This window comes from Eleutherodactylus coqui, chromosome 4 (genome assembly GCF_035609145.1).
Source record: "Eleutherodactylus coqui strain aEleCoq1 chromosome 4, aEleCoq1.hap1, whole genome shotgun sequence".
NCBI lineage: Eukaryota > Metazoa > Chordata > Amphibia > Anura > Eleutherodactylidae > Eleutherodactylus > Eleutherodactylus coqui.
This window is the reverse complement of record NC_089840.1, coordinates 226,115,152-226,135,768: the sequence shown is the minus strand read 5'-3', so window position 1 is coordinate 226,135,768 and position 20,617 is coordinate 226,115,152.

Below are 20,617 nucleotides of genomic sequence, written 5' to 3'. Positions count from 1 at the left end.
ATTTGCATGGCGATCTCCTCTATGAATGATAGCTCAGCGAACAGCCAATGAACAGTCACCGCTCTGTGTAAAAGCAGTCGCTCGTATGCTTAAATGACTTTTCTGAGTATCTGAATGGCAGTTTCTCCATGTAAAGATACCTTTGCATTGTTGAACTCGTAAGAACTGATCGCTCTTGGCTATGGAACTCCTGATTTCTTAAAGGATGTTGAACCATTGTAGAAGCAGTGCAAAACTGAAAAACATGGAGGGAGATCACCTTTAGATTTGCGAACGACTAAACGGCCAACAACAAACTACTGATGGTCTATTCTCTGGTTAGGTCATCAATAATAGATCAACAAGGGTCTGGCTATAGGCCGATCATCTGTTTTCTGGGCCTCTGTGCTCATGCACTGAGCTGATTTCTGCAGGAAGCAGGCAGCTCTATTCCCACTTCAGCGGCTCAGATCCCATTCATTTCAGTGGAAACTTTAGACTGCAAGCAAGTGTCATCACTCAAACCCAGGACCTCCTGCTCTCAAGTCGGCAGCTCTCTCCTCTACTAAACCTCTAGCAACATTCCTGTAGTTCCTGATTGGTTTCCCTGTCTTGGCTCTACCCTGCTCCTAATTAGAGACTTTATTTAAACCTGGTATGGTGTCTCCTCCAGTGCGAGATTATTGTGCTTCACTCCTGCCTTCTCCTCTGCTATTTCAACTAAAGACCTACTGATACCGACCTCTGGCTTCCTTCCTGACATCACTACCGGCCTCCTCCATTTGTACTGCGACACAAGACCCCCAGGGACCGACTCCTGGCTTTCCTTGATCATTCTCCAGACCTGTGGCTTCCACACCTATGATTCCAATCCAGTGCCTGAACGCTACAGACTAGCTATTACAGTGGGAATGAATCTATCTGCTTAATGGAGAAATCAACTCTGTGTAGGAACACAGCAGGCCAGAGAACAGATGATCGGTCATCAATAGTTGACCAGCTGGGGTTTGCCGCTCAGGACTCCTGCTGATAAGTTGATTGGAGTGACAGTGGTGTTTGGGTAAGCGCTGTAACTGCTTCAGTCCATACCATGCACAGTGTCATACATTGTATAGCTCCATGCCTGGTATAACAGCTTAATGCAATTCACTGGAATGGGATCTGTTCTCAGACCATATGACTGCTGAACGGGACTTGTGTGAGTTTCACGGCTTCATCGGATAGCTGATCAGCGAAGACCCCAAGCGAACAACTAATGACCTATCCTGAGTATATATCATCATTAGTTTAGTCCTGGAAACCCCCTTTAGTATTTAATGAACAGTGTAGCCGTGTTACTTAATTCTGGCGATCATCTATGCCAGTGAATAAACTGTATGGCAGAACCAGCCTTAGGGCGGCTTCACACGAGTGTACGTGCTGCCCGCAAGTGACTGTCACGCTCCATGTGCATGCACCCTTAGGCCAGGCTCACATGGCCATAAGCGGAAAATGCTGCGGGATGTCAGACAGCGTTTTACAGCTGTGGAGCTGGCGGTGACCGACGTACTGCCGCGTGTTAGCTAGTATCTCATGCGAGAGTTGATGCATGACTATCCTCATGGGGGAAAAAGTATTACTGTGAGTGGGGTGCCAAAATGCACATATTTCTTCTAATGTCTTGCAAGCCCTCCAGCCTGAACACAAATTGTGCTCCTTGGAGAAAGTGACTGTAGGATTTCTGAAGTTTGTGTTTGTTGTTTTCAGCTGGATTGTTCTGTAGAAGTTTTTGGCATGAGTCACTGTCAAAAAATGTTAACGTCACATCTGGAATGATCCTATACTAAGTACCTGTTACTGTCTTTCACTGTTTAATTCCAATGAGACAACTGCGTTAAACCTATCATTACTGCGGTAATTGGTGACTAGTTCCAACACGTAATTTAATTCAGCTGTTCTATCTAGTGTGTCGCACAGCCTTTTTGTATGCGACCTGATGTAAAAAAGTTTTAGGCTATATGAATAAAGTATATATCCGCTCCTCTTTCCAACCTCTGAAGACTTGCAGTACTTTCCGTACACCTACCATGGTTACCGGGTGAATGATCGCATTGGATTGTAGTTATTACAGACCCATTTATTCTATATAGCCACAAGCCACTTGTATGTTGCACTTTTTGGCTTGGTTTTGTCTTGGGGTACCTCCAACACAGACCGCAAACCATGAAATAACATTGGCAAATCTGTACCTAAATGGCAAAAATGTCTCTGCATCTTTAATTGCAGATCAGCTGCGGAATTTAACTCTTGCATTTCAAGGGTCTGAGTCTGCAATACCAACACAGGCCACTGCACAATATACGGAACTGTCTGCTTCCTGCAGCAAAATGGCTAGAAGTTGGACAATCCCTTTTAAAGGATTTGTGTGGTCGCTTCCTCCATAGTGGGGTGCTATCCATGTTCACTCTGCATACAACTCCGTTTATGTATTCTTATGCACCAATGACTGGCCAATTAAAAGGCCCATGCTGAGTTTAACTGTTGATATATTTTTTTATAGACTCTAGTAGAATTTATAAGGGTGTTTCGCTAGAATCCTGGTATAAAGTTAAACATTTATGACTTTTTGGCATTTTTCCATTACCTTTTTGGCAGGGCTCAATAAAGGGAGCTGGGCCATTCATAGCCTGACAAATTTACTATAATTTACGCTAGAAACTGGTGTTCGTGCCAATCTATACTGGCTCATACTGGTGTAAACTTGACTCTCTGGCCAGAGATCCCTCCTGCATTAAGACCAGATGAATCGCGGCGTCTTGGCTAAATGTGCCCCACAAAGTTGTAAAAGTGACGGTTTTAGCCACTTGGCTTTCCAGACAATAGATTGCGGTCTATTGCACTGATTTGCATTCTGGTCTGTTTTCTAGTTATCACCTAGACAGCATTGCAAACTGGATCTGATCCTCATATAATGCAGGACTATATAGACATTAGTCACACATTAGAGGTTTGGTCAGTAATTTGCATTAGTATTAGCCAAAATCATAATGGGTGCAAAAAAGTGCCTTCTAAATCTTACTATTACATGTTCCCGATGTTTAGAATCTAGTCCTGGTTTTGATTTACAAATAATGATTCAATATACTGACCAAATATGTGAATAAAGCAAAATATTTTTCACTAGAACTTTTTATCTTGTATACTTGGGCAGATCCCGAAGACTTCAGGGATTTTATACTTGCCCAGCTATCCGTTCTCTTGCTGTCACCTGTGAAAGGTGATGCATGAACAATGGGTCACACGCTCCCGTAGAGGACAACTAAGTATAAAAAGTACATCCATATACTTCCCTTTTAACTTATTTAACCTGGAGAAAAGCAAAAATGTTAAATAAAGTTAGAGTAGCTATTTTTATTACATTAAAAAGTATAAGTTTAGTATAGTCCTAGTCATAATGGTCACAGGATAGAGTTACCATGTTATTTATGGGATACCATAAGAATGAAACTCCAAATATATTGGTGAAATTGCTGTTTTCCGTTACCCCATCACAGCACCTTCAGAAGAGCCCGCCTCCCTCTGGAAATGAAACGGGTACCTCTTAAGATCTCTTTAAAGGCGGGGACGACCTTCACCTCCCCAGGCCCTGTTTCCTGTCCATAGGACAGGCAGGAAAATGCTGGGGTAGCTGCTGGTTGGTTATCTCAGGCTCTCTAAAGGTGGCAGACTGCATGGCCTTGCCCCCACACTCGATAGCATGAGAGGTTATATGTCCAGTGTAAAGCTGAATGCCCACGGACAGATTATCGCTGCGGAATTAGCAGTCAGACACCTGCCTCGAATTCTTCAGCAATGTCCGTCCATAAATATGCTGTGTTAAATGATTCTCTCCTGCCGACAAGCGGAAATCAACTGCGATTTATTTATTTATTTATTTCCCCCCCCCCCCTCCCCTCCTGTTCGGGGGCGAGGAACACAAACTGCTTTCATTGCAGTCAATGGAAGCCATCCGTCCCGCGATACTTCCGCAGTGAGCACTGCAGAAGTACAGTGAGAATCACTGCACATGCGCGTGGGCCGAGACACTTGCGGCAAATCTGGACGGGTGAGTATAGGGCAGTGATGGCGAACCTTTTAGAGACCGAGTGCCCAAACTGCAACCCAAAACCCACTTATTTATCGCGAAGTGCCAACACGTCAGGGGGAGGGGCTTATCACGACATGATTTTACCCCCGTCATTCTAAAAAGGTCAGGACTGCTTTAAAATAGACAGCAAGCAGATTGGGACTGCTTTTTGGATGCAGAAATACTGCAGAATGTCCTCAGCAGAAAATACTGTGGAAAATTCTGCAGCATTTCTGCATCCAAAAAGCAGTCAAAATCTGCACCCTGTCTATTTTGAAACAGCCCTGCCCATTTCTGACGCATGTAAACATACCCCAGTGGTAATAGTGACCCCCCTCAGCGATAATAGTGACATCCCACAGCGGCCCCCCAGCAGTAATAATAGTGACACCCTCCCCAGCGGCCCCCCAGCAGTAATAATAGTAACACCCCCCCAGCAGTAATAATAGTGACATACCCCAGCGGACCCCCAGCAGTAATAATGCCCGCTCCCCCCCCCCCTCCCCAGCGGTTCCCACAACAGTTGTAATACCCCCCCAGTGGTCCACCAGCAGTCACAATGCCACCTCCAGCTGTCTGCCAGCAATAATCATGCCCCCTCCCCCCAAGCGGTTCCCCCAGCAGTCATAATGCTTCCCCCCCCCAGCGGTCCCCCAGCAGTCATAATGCCTCCCCCCCCCACAGCGGTCCCCCCGGCAGTCATAATGCCTACCCCCCACAGTGGTTCCCCCGGCAGTCATAATGCCCCCCTTCCCCCCCAGCGATTCTCCTGGCAGTCATCATGCCCCCCTTCCCCCCCAGCAGTCATAATGCCTTCCCCCCCCCCCACAGCGGTTCCCCCGGCAGTCATAATGCCTCCCCCCCCCTCCCACAGCGGTCCCCCAGCAGTCATAATGCCCCCCCCCCCAAAGCGGTCCCCCAGCAGTCATAATGCCACCCCCCCAGCGGTCCCCCGGCAGTCATAATACCTTTCCCCCCCAGCGGTCCCCCGGCAGTCATAATGCCTTTCCCCCCCAGCAGGTCCCCCGGCAGTCATAATGCCTTTCCCCCCCCAGCAGGTCCCCGGCAGTCATAATGCCTTTCCCCCCCAGCGGTTCCCCCGGCAGTCATAATACCTTTCCCCCCAGCGGTTCCCCCGGCAGTCATAATACCTTTCCCCCCAGCGGTTCCCCCGGCAGTCATAATACCTTTCCCCCCAAGCGGTTCCCCCGGCAGTCATAATACCTTTCCCCCCAAGCGGTTCCCCTGGCAGTCATAATACCTTTCCCCCCAAGCGGTTCCCTCGGCAGTCATAATGCCTTCCCCCCCCCCCCCCCCAGCGGTTCCCCCGGCAGTCATAATGCCTTTCCCCCCCCCAGCGGTTCCCCCGGCAGTCATAATGCCCCCCTTCCCCCCAGCGGTTCCCCCGGCAGTCATAATGCCCCCCTTCCCCCCCAGCGGTTCCCCCGGCAGTCATAATGCCCCCCTTCCCCCCCAGCGGTTCCCCCGGCAGTCATAATGCCCCCCTTCCCCCCCCCCCCAGCGGTTCCCCCGGCAGTCATAATTCCCCCCTTCCCCCCAGCAGTTCCCCCGGCAGTCATAATGCCCCCCTTCCCCCCAGCGGTTCCCCTGGCAGTCATAATGCCCCCCTTCCCCCCCCAGCGATTCTCCCGGCGGCACTATACAAATAAAGTTTATTATTATTATTAGGTGGTCAGCGGCCGATGGTGACGCGTGCCAGCAGGGAGGTCTCTGCGTGCCGCCTCTGGCACACGTGCCATGTGTTCGCCACCACTGGTATAGGGTCTCTGGGGGCACTGGGTCTGATTCTGCTGGAATATTTTACAGTCGGAATCTGACCCGGCCGTGGACATGAGGCCTAAGTTTTCACTGGAAGCCACTGGAATCATCCACTTGGCATATGTTGTGCTTCCCTGTCTTTTCCTCTGGCCTTATGGGATCCTTCTTCTTCGGGTGTGAGAAGAGCCTCTGGCGTTTGCCTAGGCCTGTATAGCCTCTATGCTTTGGCATGGCCATCAATAGGATAGTAGTTAAGGCTAGCAACCTCCCAGTTCTATAGCTTGTTTAATCCCTTCTAGGTGTTCATAGGCGTAGGGAAAAGAACATGTTTACTTACCAGTAATCTGTTTTTCTTGAGCCCATGATAACACCGCTAATTCCACCCTACTGCTATGTTTAAGTGTAAAAGTATAGAGGGAAAAAAGACTTTAGGTATCACACATAAATAAAATAGAAAAGGGCATCAAAAAGTCCATGGACTACAGAACCGAGACAGTGAAGAGGATTTCCACCTTTAGAAAGATCTGGTAGGTTTCTGTTTCCTGTCCGGAGGGACGCCGATACAGTGTCCCAGCAGCCACTTTGACACGAGGCCCACACTGAAGAACTGGGAAGGTAGAGTTGTCACTTGTCATGGTGCGTCTTACCAGACTCCTCCCTGGAAGGACGCACCAACCTCGGGCCAAGTGCCGGTGGGCCTCTTCCAGGCAATGCTAGGACAGTGGTTACCACTGACGCCACCGTTCCTTACACACCGGTATGATCCTCGGCATAGAAATGAAGGAAGTCCACACACAGAATTAACTTTAGTACCTCAGTCCCTGGGAATGGACAGAGGCTGGAAAGACTTTACTTGTAACTTGACAGTATACAGATTATTACACACCAGTGCAGGCAGGACAGTAGACTTGAGATCAGGGAGGAGACACAGGATGATACCGGTCCTACAGTCCACGTTATCTGTATGGTACTGCTCCTGGAAGGGAAACGCTCTCAGGGAGGAAACACATGATGACACCGATCCTACAGGTCACGTTATCTGTAAGGTACCACTCCTGGAAGGGGAACACTCCGGAGGAGAATGGGAGCAGGATCACTCCACTGACACTCACTTGATTCAGAACTTGGCTCACTGCACGGCGGACTCTTCTCTCACTGAGTTGTCACTCTTAAAAGGTTCCTGGGAGAGGGACATCAGAATACCTTTCTTCCGCCTTCATTCTCTTCACCACATGAGGGTTAAGGTACCCCCATGTGGCCGGCACTCCACTCCTCTTACTACCAGTGAAGATCATGGACTCTACTCACTACCAAACCCCAATCACTCACATTTATAGGGTACGTGAGTAGACAGATATTGATACTTTTCCAAACATATCCCAGCCACTTTCAGACATTAACCTCTCACATGCTGCAGCTGTGCAATACACATAACAGAAGACCAGACATTTTGTACAGTGCATCAACATTGAAAACATGACATGTATGGCAATTATGGAGGCGCCAGAAATAGGTGTTTCAGGCCACTACACCAGCTCTCTTATAGGTATTGTCATGGGCTCATGGAAAACTCATGACTGGTAAGTTATCTTGTTTTCCTCTCCATCCCCTCAAATCAAATTTAATAAAAATTATTCAATACATTTAGACTCCTCTCAAAATGGTGCCATTAAAAAATATAAGTCACGTTTCTGAAAACCAGCCCCCATATGGCCAAGGCTAAATTAAACAATTATGGCTTCTGGAATGCACATAATACAAAAAAAATACCCTTGAGACTTAAAGGGGTTCTGACATGAAAAAAAAAAAATTGTACTCACCTTGCCTGGCCTGGCCCGATCGCCAGGCATGTCCCCTCCAGCCGGCATCTTCTTCTGTGCCTTTAAAGCAGAGCAGGAGCGGTCAAAAAGACCGCTTCCTGCTCTGGTCCGTCCGTCAGGCACTTCCGAGGTCAACGGACGGACCGCCACAGCAAGCACGTCACAAGCAGTGCTTGCTGTGGGCGGCCCGTCCGTCCGGCTGAACTCCAGAGTGCTGAGCATGCGCAGTGGAGACGCGGCCCGTCCTGACTCCTGTCAGAGGGCACCTCTCCACTGCGCATGCGCGCGATCCCGGAGCTGCGCGGCTGCTGGAGGAAGAAGACTGCCTGCCGGGAGGCATACTAGCACTTTCTGCTTAGGTTAAGCAGCGCTGCTGATTAGAGCCACCTGATTGGCTCTTCGGCACCACGTGACTGCACAGCGTGCACCAATCAGGTGGCTCTAGTCAGGTTGCTTAACCTAAGCAGAAAGTGCTAATATGCTGCCGGGAGATGACCCCCCCCCCCCCCCCCCCCCCCCCCCCGATGTCAACAACAACAGGAGAACAGGTAAGTATAAGATTTTTATGCTTTAGCAGCCATTAACCCATGGGTTCCCTGGGTCCATTAGGCAGACCAGGGAACAATGGCTGCTAAAGCATAAAAAAATTATTTGTGTCAGAACCCCTTTAAACTAGGCCATGTCATTAAAGTCCAATGTCCATGGGTGGATTTGATTTGAAGAATCCACACGGGTCACCCACGCGGATTTGATTTGCGGACCGTTTAGTGCAGAAAATAAATCGCAGCATGCTCATTTCAGTGTGGATTCCGTGCGGACGGGCTCAATAGAATTCAATGGGTGTGGATGCACTGCGGATTTGAAAGTTAAAATCAATTAGGGAGGTCTGGAAAAGGCTGGGAGGTGGGGTTGTGAATTTTTTTCCCGCGCGAATCCACAGTGCATCCGCATACATCCGTGAAAAACCATTACTTCCGCAATCTCCCACAAATGGTTTCTGCAGGTCTCCCGCTGCGGAAATACACATGCGGAATCTGATCCGCCTGTGGACATGACGTCTTAGGCCAAATGCCCATGGATTATTGCTGCGGAATTTGCTGTCAGACACCCACTGCAAATTCTGCAGCAATGTTCATCCATAGAACTGCAGTGTTAAGCGATTCTCCCCTGCCCATCAGCAGAAATCAACTGCGATATAGTGTCTAAGTCTATTGGGTCTCTAGGGGGAGCTGGGTCTGATTCTGCTGCGAGATTTCGCAGTCAGAATCTGACCCGGCTGTGGGCAAGAGGCCTTAGGGGTTAACCCTTTCCAATCCAATTTGTATCCTGGTTTTCCTAGGGGGCTTACTCTTTTTCGGCCATTATACAATGGCGCTATCTGCTGGCTAAAGCCAGTACTGCATGAGGTGACACATTGGATAGGCTCCGACAGCAGAGAGGCTGGCAGTATACAGTAAGAGAACCCCGACGGACATCTTCCAACATCGGAGCTGTACAGCCTTAAATCATAATGTCTTTAGAGGTCAGACAGTGGATTGGAAAGGGTTAAAGCTTTTCCATGCAACCATGAGTTCCCCTTGTTATAGTTATTGTCTTTTCTGTAATCTCACTGGTCTAGCACATTCCAAATACCTTTTGGGCATATCTATTCTTCATGTACACTCAACCCTAGCTAATGAAGGACCGAGCATTGTCTTCTTAACCGTCATTTAATTACACAATTCTGTTTTACACAATTAGCAAATCAAAAGTCCGAGTAAGATCAGGTTAGATGTGTAAAAGTCGCTTCACTAAAAAATGTGCGCTATTCAGTCACGTTGGTGTTTTGCAACTACTGCAGGTGCGATTTGACTGCGAGTCATTTATGATTTAGTATTTGGAACAGTTATTACACACTGGAAAACACTGCATAAGTGAGTCGTAATTTAAGGCTGGGTTCACACAAGACGGATTTGCTGCGGAATTTCTGTGCGAATTGTCTGCACGCGGCTCCTAATCCCTGGATTAGCCAACAAAATGGACGAGATTTAGCAAAAAGTGCGGAAACGGCCATGCAGCGCGAAATTAAAGACGCAGCATGTCAATTTTTTTTTTTCCCCGCAGTGGCCTCTCTTCTTTCTATGGGGAGAGATGACCACAGCGGAAATGCAGGCAACGAAGCCGCTCCAAAACCCGCAGCTGCGGAATTCTCGCGGATGTTCGGTGTGGCCAATCCGTGAGAATTTCGCTGGAAATCCATCCTGTGTGAACCCAGCCTTACACAACTAAGGGTGCTTTAAGACGGAACGGTTATTGTTCAAAAAATCGTTCAAAATAAGCTAAAGCGAACGATAAATGTTTGGTCTAACCACGAGCCAGCAAATGAACGACAAAGAAGAATCACTCGCTTTTTGGCCACCCATTTCATGCAAGCATAAAAATCCTCGTTGGTTCGTTCACTTATCGATCGGTTTAAACAGTGCTCGTTCAGTCTTTCACTTTCACTAATACAGAGAAGAGAGATATTATAACACACAGGTCTTATAATACAAATTAGAAGCCTGATCTTGATTTATGGAATCGAAATAAATTGTAGAGCAATGTGAAAACCTATTGATAATGCTGGCCAACAAAAAAAATATTTTGAAATGTTTCCTTAGCTTCTTGAGTTAAATCTTACTAATTTTGGGATGAGAAAAACAAATATGACAAAAAAAATGTTTCATTAGCTGTAGTTTCTGTGATATATAATAGGTGGAACTACGTTCTTTTAATGGATTAAGAGAAAATGATACGTTATAATTACATGCTAACAACATTGAAAGTGCATTTGAAATTTTTTTAATGACCGTTACATTCTAAGAATTCTATATTGATGGAAGAATTCCTGGCCGGTGGTTCGGTGTGAAGAGAATCATGTGGTGACTTCATGAGATCATTTTCTTTTGGCTTGCCTCTAGTAAGTGAGTTCCGGAACATCCTTACACGCAGACCAGGAGTAATCTACAAGCATTGCTTCATTCCAATGGCCCTGATATCTTTGTTCCATTACAGAAATATCCCGGTAGAATCTTTCTCCATGTTAATCACTGACAGCTACTCAACTAGGAGGAAAAAGTCTAGGTGGGAGTGGAGAAAATGGGTTTTAAGGGACATGTTGCATCCGAGTTGATGGTATTTTCCAGAAGTACTGTCACCAACTGAGTGTAGTTATCATCTCTTTTGTTGCCTAAGAATCCATGAATAACTCCCTCTAAGTCTTGCCAAGCTTCCTGTTCTTTTGCCTCCAAAATTTGGTCAAACGCAGGATCCTTTACAAGTTGTTGAATTTGTGGGCCAACAAAAATACCTTCCTTAACCTTTGCATCGCTCAATCTAGGAAATTTGTCTCTTAAGTACTTAAACGCCTGTCCTTCATGGTTTATACCTTTTAACAAAATTTTTAATTAAACCCAGCTTTGTATTAAGGGGTGGAAGAAGAACATCTTTTGGGTTCACGAGAGGCTCGGCAATGACATTTTTCTTTGTAGAGTCAAGATTTCTTGCAGGCCAGTCCTCTTGGATGTGATGTGATTTCCTATCCCTACTGTCCCACATACATAAAAAGCAACAGTATTTAGTGTACCCCAGTTGCATTCCTAAGAGTACAGCGATGACTTTTAAATCACCACAGATTTTCCATTTGTGTTCAGCATATTTGATTGAGTTGAGGAGGGCTGTCATGTTTGCATAAGTCTCCTGCATGTGAACTGCATTACCAACAGGAATAGAAGAAAGACAGTCACCGTTGTGAAGTAATACAGCTTTCAAGATAAGCTTGGAGGAGTCTATGAATAGCCTCCATTCAGTTGGATCATGGTTCAAATTCAAACATTTCATCAAGCCATTAACATCGCGGCAAACAGATCCCTCTGACGTTCTCTGTACTGTGAGACCCTGACATCATGTTGGAGAAGATTCCATTGCTGTAGTCCTGACCCTAGAAGTTCCGCCTTCTTTGACAAGTCAAGATCTCGAATGAGATCACTCAATTCCACCTGACTCAGTACTCTGTGCGGTGTATCATCTTTTACCTCAAAGTCTGGGTCATGGGATGTGGAAGGCTTGTTGGGTTCTTTTTCCACACTTTCTTCATTTTCTACCTCAAGCTTATAATGTTGGGGTGGAGTAGGAACTGGTAAAGTATCTGAATGTGGAATAGGCCAAATAGCAGATGGAAGATGCGGGTATTGAACTGTTCCTGTTTTTATAGGCGGAGTCAAGCAGAAATAGCAGTCATCTGTATGGTTTGTAGGGTCCCGCCAAACCATAGGCACAGCAAAAGCCATAGATCGTTTTTTATTATTCAGCCATTCTCGTAGTTTAACTGAACAAGATCTGCAACATATATGTGGAGCCCATGACTTATCCTGGTCCCCTACCTTCATACCAAAATAATGATGATAGGCAGTCTTCAAAAGAGGCGTCAGATTGTGTTTCTGTGATGAAAGTGTTATTTCACCACAAATGTAACAAAAATTATTCACTTAATTTACACATTTTCGTGGCATTTTGATATAGCAAATTTTATACTTCAAAACCAGAAATTCAGAAAAAAAAAAACAGAAACAATATGAAACTCAGTCATAGCAACATTTATTGTTTATAACCTACAAACATATGGAAAACGTTATGTCAGTTGAGAGTTGTGACTCCCCTAACCCCCCCTCCCCCCCAAAAAAATTCCCACAAAATAAAAATGTAAACTCTGAAAAATGACATGTCACTGTACCTCCAAAGCAAGAGCTAATCGGTCATTTTATGGTGATTTTTGAATTCAGCAGATGGAAATACATAAGAATACGCTAATTTTGAGACCCGAAACAAAACCATCGTTGGGCAGTGTAATAGGCTACTATTAAAATTTTAATGTCTGCTATGAGAAAGTCAAATGCCTGTCCTTCCTTCATAAGTTTCCCATGTAACCCACATCCTTAGTCTCCTAGTATGGGTAGGATCTCGCATAGAGGCTGAGACCCATCTAGTTTGCCAACATGATGTGGCCAAGAGTGCCTCAGTTGTGAAAGCCGGCTTGCAAATGAATTGAGTGTTAACCTGACAGTAGATTGCTAATGGCCATGCGGTTTTATGGAAACCATGTGGGAATTACCAGTCTACAGTGAGGTAAGAACTTATTTGTGAGCTGCACTGACTTGGAGCTTTTGGCTGCATTGTGCTCCCCTCTCAGACATGTGATGGCAGCAACATGAACTCTACCTTAGTGTATGTTTTACTTACAGCTTGACATGACCTTAGACTAAGAGCACAAAGACATTACACTTAATGCCTACTTAACCATCCACTGAGTGCCTCTGTCACCAATAAATAAAACCTAAAAATCCAATAATAAACATAAAGAACATTTATTTACTGATGATATATTCTAGCGTTCCATTTCTCTTGTTGACAAAAGTATGGCAACGTATGCCTTCGGTAAGGGTCTGTTTACCCAGGAAGATAAATTTAGAAAAACAAGCATCGATTGATGATATTATAGGCAAATTAACATTCGCAAGAGTTGATCATAACTGTGAGCACTTGTGGGAACACTTGTTTTTCCTGCTCTTGATGAGCAAAGTTTTTTGAAAATTTTGGTTCCTCTGGTTTGCCAAACTTCAGGAAACATTGGATTTGCTCTGAATTAGTTTGAACTGAACCAGAAATTCACCAATTCCCATACAAGAATGATCCCAGCCAAATGGTGGGGGTTATGTCTCTTCTCCTGTGGGTCAGTTGTTAAGACTGTTGCCTTGCAGTTCTGGGGTTCATCCTCATGGAATTTGTATGTTCTCCCTGTGTTTTATAATCATCTTTATTTATGTAATATATGCATATTATACAAGGCTTTAGGCCCCCTGTCCACGGTATTGAGTTCAGCGGCAAACCGCCGGCGAATCATGCCGGCTGAAGCTTTCCATAGCATTGCTATGGAAAGCGCCGGCACTGTGTCCACCAGCGGAGAATCATTGCGATTCTCTTCGGTCAGCCTATCTATCAAATTAGGCTGACCGGTGGAGTTTCGTCTACGGCTCCTGCTCCCAGGCGGCGGGACAAGGGGCCTAACACTGCTAACCACTGAACTACCAAGCTGCTTCTTCCTCCTAACCCTCAAGGACTGTGCGCTCAATGTCAAAAGAAATCAAGCACCTAGGAGTTGTCGTAATCGACTGAAACTGCCTCAGTGTGATTGTAACATTGATATAAGAAAGTGATTACAATATCAGAGCAAAAGGATAATTTATTGTGGAAAGCTGATCACTTGAAGGGAGGCTCTACTACCCTGTGGGGCCACCTCTAGCTTGGATGCAAGATGTCATATGGGCAGGCATGGAGGCATACAGGTTTCAAATGGTATCCTGTGGCATATTGGTCCACTGGTGGTCTGTCGAGAGCGTCCCGAGTCTGGTCGCCTTGTGTGTGCACCCTTACGCAATCACTGGTCCCAACACCTCCTAACAGTCTGGTCAGAACAACCCAGGTGGTGGGCAATTCATCGATACGACCAACCAGCTTCTTGCATTCCAATAATAATGCGCCCCTCTTAAAGTCTGTAACTGGGTGAAATCTCTTTAATTGCATTGTAGAGGTATGTCGAGGGGTCAACAAGGTCTACACGAGCAGAGAAAAAGGTCTACTACACACAAGTAGAGAGACTTTTTGTAGACCAATGGTGAAGCCCCTTTTAGGTCCTCCGGTGAAAAGACCAATAATTTAATCACGCCACAAATCTTATCAAATACATATCTGCCTGAGATGTAACTGTATGCCAAGTTTGGCAGCCAAACGATAACTCCATCTGGGGGCTGGGTTTTTTTTTTTACAGAGTGTATGCGCTACATAAATGAAGATGATTGTATGTTTTTTTTCTCTGTGCTTTTGTGGGTTTGTTCTTCATAATGATAATAATCTTAATTTGTATAGCGCCAACTTATTCCGCAGCGCTTCAACTTATTCCGCAGTGCTTAATAAACTCCATGCAGATGTTGTCCTTGGTCACATTTGAACCTAATCTTGCAAGGCAACAGTGCTATAACCACTGAGCCACTATGCTGCTGCTTTCTTCTCCTGAGTTATTAGCCGAATGCCCACAGATGGATTATTACTGTGGAATTTGCGGTCAGACATCCGCCACGAATTCCACAGCAATGTCCGTCCATAGACATGCTGTGGTAAGCGATTCTTCCATACCCATGAGCGGAAATCAACTGCGATTTTCCACTCGCGGGGGAGAACCGCAGCATGTTCTATTCTATGCAGAAAATCACGTGGACAACTTTCCTTTGCAGTCAACGGAAGCCGTCCATTCCGTGATACGTCCACAGTGAACGCTGCGGAAGTATCACAAGAATCTGCTTCATAGCCCAGCACCGACACATCATGCACTGCACTGCGCATGCGTGCCAGCCGAGACGCTCGTGGCGGATCCGGACAGGTGAGTATAGGGTCTCTGGGGGGGCGCTGGGTCTGATTCCACTGCGATATTTAGCAGGTGGAATCCGACCCGGCCGTGGGCATGAGGCCTTATAAAGAAAGTGTTACATGATGTAAAAGTAAATGTGATTAATCAGTCCTCCATTCTCGAAGGCGCAGCTCAGATGCTCAAGTTGTATGTGGTTTTGGTGGTGGACAGGGATTGGAATTGGCATTCTGATTAGTCTGCAGCTATGAAACTATAAATGCAGCACTTTGTGATACAATGTGTATTCAGATTTTTTTTTTATTTTTTTCACAGCCAAAATATACTTTATCAGCAATTTGTGTTACAGTAACTGTTTTGTGGGATTAGACAAGACAGGCTGGCCTTTTCTCCTATACATGTCACCTTGGAAGCTATGTCCTTGTCGCTAGATCACTGGTTCTTTTGCTCTGACCACTTTTGATGGGTACTAACCGCAGCATACCAAGAATCCAACACTTGTTGCTTCAGAGATACCGTGAATCCGTTGTCTAGCCATCACAATTTGTCAGTCGCTCAGATCTTTACCCTCAACTTTTTGGACGCCTTCTTTAAACTATACACATGATAACTTAGGTGCTTATAGTTAATAATTTGTTCCCTTTTAAAAGCTGCACAATTTTTAAAGATGGCCTGCATTTTTTTTGTTTGTTTGCTGTGGCTAACAAACACTTCATAAAAGCCAAGTGTTAACATGCCTTACCAGTGGCGTACCACTAAGGGTCGCAATTGCGACTGGGCCCCTGTGCTGAGTGGGCCCAGAGGTCCCTGCCACATATAAAATGCACATTGACTGCATTACCGGAAGATCACACCGTGTGCTCCGCGTAGCTCCGACACAGGGCATACAGGGAATATTGTGGATAATATGAAAACAGCGTTCACCTTCACGTCAGATATATACACTCCCCTGTATTCCGTGGCAATGATTATACTCCTTCTTCAGGTGCGGAAGTTTTCTTCTGTCCACCGCCACTTGATCTAGCTGGCTCTTCGCTAAAAATAAACAATTCCAGGGAGCTTGGACTGCGTGAAAAACTTCCGTACTTTATTAAAAATTGTGCTTCATACATCATGGCTTACAGAGTACGCGTTTCAACCTTAATACAGGTCTTGATTAAGACTAGAGATGAGCGAGCACCAAAACGCTCGGGTGCTCGTTACTCGGGACGAAATTTTCGCCATGCTCGAGGGTTCGTTTCGCGTAACGAACCCCATTGAAGTCAATGGGCGACCCGAGCATTTTTGTATATCGCCGATGCTCGCTAAGGTTTCCATTTGTGAAAATCTGGGCAATTCAAGAAAGTGATGGGAACGACACAGCAACGGATAGGGCAGGCGAAGGGCTACATGTTGGGCTGCATCTCAAGTTCCCAGGTCCCACTATTAAGCCACAATAGCGGCAAGAGTGCCCCCCCCTCCCAACAATTTTTACTTCTGAAAAGCCCTCATTAGCAATGCATACCTTAGCTAAGCACCACGCTACCTCCAACAAAGCACAATCACTGTCTGCATGACACTCCGCTGCCACTTCTCCTGGGTTACATGCCACACCACCCTCATGTCTATTTATAAGTGCATCTGCCATGAGGAGGAACCGCAGGCACACACTGCAGAGGGTTGACACGGCTAGGCAGCGACCCTCTTTAAAAGGGGCGGGGCGATAGCCCATAATGCTGTACAGAAGCAATGAGAAATATAATCCTGTGCCACCGCCATCAGGAGCTGCACACGTGGGCATAGCAATGGGGAACCTATGTGCCACACACTATTCATTCTGTCAAGGTGTCTGCATGCCCCAGTCAGACCGCGGTTTTTTATAAATAGTCACAGGCAGGTACAACTCCGCAATGGGAATTCTGTGTGCACCCACAGCATGGGTGGCTCCCTGGAACCCACCGGCTGTACATAAATATATCCCATTGCATAGCCCATCACAGCTGAGGTAATGTCATGTTTAATGCAGGTGGGCTTCGGCCCACACTGCATGCCCCAGTCAGACTGGGGTTCTTTAGAAGTGGACACATGCAGTTACAACTCCGTGTGGACCGACAACATGGGTGGGTGCCAGGAAGCCACTGGCGGTACATAAATATATCCCATTGCATTGCCCATCACAGCTGAGGTAATGTCATGTTTAATGCAGGTGGGCTTCGGCCCACACTGCATGCCCCAGTCAGACTGGGGTTCTTTAGAAGTGGACACATGCAGTTACAACTCCGTGTGGACCGACAGCATGAGTGGCTCCCTGGAACCCACCGGCGGTACATAAATATATCCCATTGCAGTGCCCAGCACAGCTGATGTAACGTCAGCTTTAATGCAGGTGGGCAAAAAATTAATTGGATTACACTGTAGGCGAGGGCCCCAAAAAATTGGTGTACCAACAGTACTAATGTACGTCAGAAAAATTGCCCATGCCCAACCAAGAGGGCAGGTGAAACCCATTAATCGCTTTGGTTAATGTGGCTTAATTTGTAACTAGGCCTGGAGGCAGCTCAGTTAAAATAAAAATTGGTTCAGGTGCAAGTTTCAACGCTTTAATGAGCATTGAAACATATAAAAATTGTTTACAAAAATTATATGACTGAGCCTTGTGGGCCTAAGAAAAATTGCCCGTTCGGCGTGATTACGTCAGGTTTTAGGAGGAGGAGCAGGAGGAAGAGGATGAATATTATACACAGATTGATGAAGCTAAAAGGTCCACGTTTTTGATGGTGATAGAGAACAATGCTTCCATCCGCGGGTGCAGCCTACGTATTGTTTAGGTATCGCTGCTGTCTGCTGGTGGAGAAGAAAAGTCTGGGGAAATCCAGGCTTTGTTCATCTTGATGAGTGTAAGCCTGTCGGCACTGTCGGTTGACAGGCGGGTACGCTTATCTGTGATGATTCCCCCAGCCGCACTAAACACCCTCTCTGACAAGACGCTAGCCGCAGGACAAGCAAGCACCTCCAGGGCATACAGTGCGAGTTCAGGCCACGTGTCCAGCTTCGACACCCAGTAGTTGTAGGGGGCAGAGGCGTCACGGAGGACGGTCGTGCGATCGGCTATGTACTCCCTCACCATCCTTTTACAGTGCTCCCGCCGACTCAGCCTTGACTGGGGAGCGGTGACACAGTCTTGCTGGGGAGCCAGAAAGCTGTCAAAGGCCTTAGAGAGTGTTCCCCTGCCTGTGCTGTACATGCTGCCTGATCTCCGCGCCTCCCCTGCTACCTGGCCTTCGGAACTGCGTCTTCGGCCACTAGCGCTGTCGGATGGGAATTTTATCATCAGTTTGTCCACCAGGGTCATGTGGTATAACATCACTCTCGAACCCCTTTCCTCTTCGGGTATGAGAGTGGAAAGGTTCTCCTTATACCGTGGGTCGAGCAGTGTGTACACCCAGTAATCCGTAGTGGCCAAAATGCGTGTAACGCGAGGGTCACGAGAAAGGCATCCTAACATGAAGTCAGCCATGTGTGCCAGGGTACCTGTATGCAACACATGGCTGTCCTCACTAGGAAGATCACTTTCAGGATCCTCCTCCTCCTCCTCAGGCCATACACGCTGAAAGGATGACAGGCAAGCAGCATGGGTACCCTCAGCAGTGGGCCAAGCTGTCTCTTCCCCCTCCTCCTCATCCTCCTCCCCCTCCTCCTCCTCCTCAACGCGCTGAGATATAGACAGGAGGGTGCTCTGACTATCCAGCGACATACTGTCTTCCCCTGCCTCTGTTTCCGAGCGCAAAGCGTCTGCCTTTATGCTTTGCAGGGAACTTCTCAAGAGGCATAGCAGAGGAATGGTGACGCTAATGATTGCAGCATCGCCGCTCACCATCTGGGTAGACTCCTCAAAGTTTCCAAGGACCTGGCAGATGTCTGCCAACCAGGCCCACTCTTCTGTAAAGAATTGAGGAGGCTGACTCCCACTGCGCCGCCCATGTTGGAGTTGGTAATTCACTATAGCTCTACGCTGCTCATAGAGCCTGGCCAACATGTGGAGCGTAGAGTTCCACCGTGTGGGCACGTCACACAGCAGTCGGTGCACTGGCAGATTAAACCGATGTTTCAGGGTGCGCAGGGTGGCAGCGTCCGTGTGGGACTTGCGGAAAAGTGCGCAGAGCCGGCGCACCTTTCCGAGCAGGTCTGACCAGCGTGGGTAGCTTTTCAGAAAGCGCTGAACCACCAAATTAAAGACGTGGGCCAGGCATGGCACGTGCGTGAGGCTGCCGAGCTGCAGAGCCGCCACCAGGTTACGGCCGTTGTCACGACCATGCCCGGTTGGAGGCTCAGCGGCGCAAGCCAGCGGTCGGTCTGCTCTGTCAGACCCTGCAGCAGTTCGTGGGCCGTGTGCCTCTTCTCTCCTAAGCTGAGTAGTTTCAGCACGGCCTGCTGACGCTTGCCCACCGCTGTGCTACCACGCCGCGCGACACCGACTGCTGGCGACGTGCTGCTGCTGACACATCTTGATTGCGAGACAGAGGTTGCGTAGGAGGAGGAGGAGGAGGAGGGTGGTTTAGTGGAGGAAGCATACACCGCCGCAGATACCAGCACCAAGCTGGGGCCCGCAATTCTGGGGGTGGGTAGGACGTGAGCGGTCCCAGGCTCTGACTCTGTCCCAGCCTCCACTAAATTCACCCAATGTGCCGTCAGGGAGATATAGTGGCCCTGCCCGCCTGTGCTTGTCCACGTGTCCGTTGTTAAGTGGACCTTGGCAGTAACCGCGTTGGTGAGGGCGCGTACAATGTTGCGGGAGACGTGGTCGTGCAGGGCTGGGACGGCACATCGGGAAAAGTAGTGGCGACTGGGAACCGAGTAGCGCGGGGCCGCCGCCGCCGCCATCATACCTTTGAAAGCCTCCGTTTCCACAACCCTATACGGCAGCATCTCCAGGCTGATAAATTTGGCTATGTGCACGTTTAACGCTTGAACGTGCGGGTGCGTGGCGGCGTACTTGCGCTTGCGCTCAAACACTTGCGCTAGCGACGGCTGGATGGTGCGCTGAGAGACATTGGTGGATGGGGCCGAGGTCAGCGGAGTTGAGGGTGTGGGTGCAGGCCAGGAGACGGTAGTGCCTGTGTCCTGAGAGGGGGGTTGGATCTCAGTGGCAGGTTGGGGCACAGGGGGGAGAGGCAGCGGTGCAAACCGGAGGCGGTGAACGGCCTTCGTCCCACCTTGTGGGGTGCTTGGCCATCATATGTCTGCGCATGCTGGTGGTGGTGAGGCTGGTGGTGGTGGCTCCCTGGCTGATCTTGGCGCGACAAAGGTTGCACACCACTGTTCGTTGGTCGTCCGCACTCTCAGTGAAAAACTGCCAGACCTTTGAGCACCTCGGCCTCTGCAGGGTGGCATGGCGCGAGGGGGCGCTTTAGGAAACAGTTGGTGGATTATTCGGTCTGGCCCTGCCTCTACCCCTGGCCACCGCACTGCCTCTTCCAACCTGCCCTGCTGCTGCACTTGCCTCCCCCTCTGAAGACCTGT